We start from the raw sequence: 3,962 nt of genomic DNA on the forward strand, positions 1-3,962 counted from the left end.
AAAAGAGAACCCTCCTACACCGCTGGTGGAAATGCACACTGGTACAGCCACTCTGGAAAAGATTATGGCAATTCCTCAAAAAGTTAAAAATAGAGCTACCCTATGACCCAGCAATTGCGCTACTAGGTATTTACCCCAAAGATCCAAATGTAGTGATCTGAAAGGGGGCATCTGCACCCCAATATTTATAACAGCAATGTCCACAATAGCCAAACTATGGAAAGAGCCTAGATGGCTATCGACAGAGGAATGGATAAAGAAAATGTGGTGTATATATAGACAATAGAATATTACAGCCCTCAAAAAAATGATATCTTGCCATTTTCAACGACATGGATGGAACTAGAGGGTATTATGCTAAGCAAAATAAGTCAATCAGAGAAAGACATTATCATGTAATTTCACTCATATATGGAATTTAAAAAACAAAACAGAGGAGCATAGTGGAAGAGAGGGGAAAATAAAATAAGACGAAGGGAGAGGGAGAAGAGACTTTAAAAAAAAAACAATTTTTTTTAGAGACTCTTAACTATAGGAACCAAACCAAGGTTGCTGGAGGGGAGGCGGGTGGGGGGATAGGGTAGCTGAGGGATGGGCATTCAGGAGGGCATGTTATGTCATGAGCACTGGGTATTATATACAACTGATAAATCAACGAACTCTATCTCTAAAGCTAGTATGCTTTATATATGTTAATTAATTGAATTTAAATAAAATAAAATTTTTTAAAAAGGGAAAAAAATAATCCTTCACAGCACATCTTTATATATTTCAGGAGTTTATTCCTGAGTTCTTATTTTTGACATCACACTGTCCTGTTTAGGAAGACACCAGGGAGAACTATCCTTTAGCAAGTTTCTTATTTTCTCATTGACATCAGTACTTGTGTAACTCATTGGTTTTCCTATTTTCCATTGGCTGCTAGGAAACTCCAGGCATCTCTCTCTCATGTTAATAAACATCCCTATAATAAAAGATCCAATGGTCACTATGTTTGTGAAACGCAGGGCTAAAGAAAGTGAAATTGGTTTCTTTATTCTGTGAGCTCGTGTAATCCTCACAATTGCCTCAGAGGTTGGTACCGTTGTTTATGCCATTTTTATAAGATGATGTGAACACTGAGTCCTCAGAGAGACTACTTGCTCGAGTAGTGGTGTTAGGATTAGAACATGCTGTTTGACTTCCATCTTAAAACCATAAGCAAATCATGTATATGAAATACCTGGCAAAAGGAAATATTTATCCATATAATATAGGCAGCTAAGGAGCTGGCCTTAAGGGCTAGATTCACAAAAGGAGGCAGTTCTATAGGGTCAGGTGGATGTGGCCCAGCCCAAAGAATCAAGGAACCCAGCCACCCATACCCCAACACTTACCTAAGCCCTTCTGCCTGGGAATACTTCTGTTCATGTCAGTTTTACCCAAAACTGTTTCTGATAACCCACAAATTTCATACTGGTACCTGGTCCTCACCCTGACTTCTCCCAGTTCCCACTTTCCTTTCTTGGATGTCCGCTCTCCATGGACCAATTTGCAGCACTGGTGAGGGAGGCTTCATGAGCTTCAAATGTATGATGGAGGTAACTGCTTATGCTCAGCTGTGTACTGATGGACGTGGAGGAGGTAAAACCAGCCAGAGGGATTTTGTGCATGTGTGCTAAATTTCCCAAGTAATGGATCCTAATTCTTAACTCCCTGGTAATAGATATCTAGACTTTTCAGGCCTCTGGGTGAGTGGAACGGACTTCCAGTCCCTTGATCTTGGGCTTGACCATGAGATTTGCTTGGCCAATGGGATGTTAGTGGATCTGACAAGAGAAGAAACTTGAAATGGGGTTCAACATGGGATCTCCACAATGCCCTTTGAACTCTGATGATCTGTACTCATGGTCCAGTAGCAACCTTTTTCATGGGCTCCCCAGAACAAATATCATCAGATCTAGAGTCTAAAGTTGTGCTGCCCATCTATGTTAGCTTTCTATTGCTGCCTAACCAATGATCACAAACTTAGTGGTTTAACACAACCCCACCCCCCCTTACAGTTGCTGTAGGTCAGAAGTCTGGGTACAACATAACTGGGCTCTCTAATCAGGATCTCAACAGGCTGAAATCAAGGTGTCAGTGGGGGCTATGAACTCATCAGGAGGCTCGATTGTGGAAGAATCTATTTCCAAATCCATTCAGGGTGTTGATAGAACTCAGTTCCTTGGGTAAGACTGACTCCCCACTTTCTTGCTGGCTGTTGCATGGGTCACTCTCAGCTCCTAGAGGGTACCCTAATATCCTAGCAATGACCCTGTCATAATACAGCAGCTTGCTTCCTAAAGACAGCAGGAGAATGTCACTCTAGTCTATTATGATGGAGTCTTGTGTAATGTAATGTGATCACAAGAGTGACTGTACTGTCACCTTTGCCAGATTGTGTAACCATGTTGAGGTAGTGACCATCCCATTATACTCACAGATCCCACCCATACTCAAGAACACATATATCAAAGAATAGGAATCTTGCTGGACCTTCTACAGATGATCTGCCTACCAAAACATCCAAGCCTAGATTATTAGCCAAACCATGGTTGGCCTACAAAACTGTGGAAGTGAGAATTAGTGTTTATTGTAAGCCAGAGTTTTGTGGTGGCTTATTATGCAGCATTACTATGGCAACGGCTGACTGATACGCTTCAAGAAGTATTGTCCTCCTGGTTCACACAGTGTCCCATCTGCACTTTGGGGAGGCAGCCTGCTATGATGGACAGGACACTGGGACAAGTCATGGGTCTGAATCTCTCCTCCTCCACCCCCTGGTTGGGGGCCTGGAGCCAGTTGCTTCACTTCTCTGGGTCCATATTCTCAATTGTATTGGAGGGTCCACGATGCTTGTCACCTCCAGATGTTGGGCGTGTTAACTAAAACAATGGATGAGGATCACCTGGTACACAGAAGGCACCATAAATGTTAGTGTCTTTTCTCTCTAAAGCTCATATTTCTAGCCAGCATGCCCTTGTCTTCCAAGAATGAATGTGGTACGAATTCTGGGAGGGGTCACCGCAGTGCTGATACCTGTGGGTTATCTAGCTGGTGTCTCCTCATCAGATGATGAGGGTGGCCTGCAGAGCTCTCTGATCCTGAACCAGATTGTGGAAGACAGCTCTGCTTGGTTTCTATGGGGTACGGATCATCGGCACCCACCCTCAAACGAGACCGCTGCTCCATGTCTCCAGCATTTCAATATTGGGATTTGACTTGGAAACATCTCCGTGTTTGGGAGAGCTCAGTCCCTACCAGTCACTAGCTGTGTGATCTTGTGCAAGTGACTTTAACTTTCTGACTCTTGGCTTCCTTCCCTGTACACTAACGGTAAAATCCGCCCCCCTCACAATGTTGTTATGCCAATGATAGGACTAAAAGTGCGTGCATGAGCACACCACAGGAGCTTTGTAGTCAGTGTTCCCCTTTCCTCAGAGAAGAGGCCATTTTTCTGTGGTTCTTTTAGTGCCACTCTCTGCTCTACCCTACCTCCAGGGTCCACCCTGGCAGGGAGCACAGAGCAAGTCCTTATAGAAATGTTTGTTTCCATATCATTAGCCTCACTCGATCCTCAAGAAAACCCCCTGCCTGGGTGGGCATGGTGGCCCCAAGTGCTGTTCCTGATAGTCCCACCCCCCATCTCCCAGGTACAGGATGGATTACACTTTCTTTCTCCCTCTCAAGGTCAGTGTGGCCACACTCTCAAGGCCAGCGTGACTTGCTTTGGCCAATGGAGGGTGAACAGAAGTGTCTGATGCCAGTCACTTCAGGTGGGCACTTTAAGAGCCAGTACACACTTTATCACATCTCTCTTTTGTTCTGATACCAGCAGCCAGCAATGCTTGAGGCAATGCCCATTCTCCTTCAGGCTGACTGTGATGAGTAGCAGTCACAAATATGAATGAGAAAAAAATTACACCTTTGGTGTTTTAAGC

The 3,962-nt window shown here is 44.1% G+C and overlaps 1 long non-coding RNA gene across 1 annotated transcript; it reads right to left on the bottom strand.

The window, feature by feature from the left end:
• Nucleotides 1-1,015: 1,015 nt before the first annotated feature.
• Nucleotides 1,016-2,282, bottom strand: LOC140633070 (uncharacterized). The gene is made up of 2 exons (XR_012030708.1): nucleotides 1,463-2,282; nucleotides 1,016-1,222 (listed from the first exon to the last, which is right to left on the bottom strand). It is a non-coding gene; the product is annotated as an uncharacterized lncRNA (long non-coding RNA).
• Nucleotides 2,283-3,962: the final 1,680 nt, after the last annotated feature.

The sequence above is a fragment of the Canis lupus genome, chromosome 5 (assembly GCF_048164855.1).
Source record: "Canis lupus baileyi chromosome 5, mCanLup2.hap1, whole genome shotgun sequence".
NCBI lineage: Eukaryota > Metazoa > Chordata > Mammalia > Carnivora > Canidae > Canis > Canis lupus.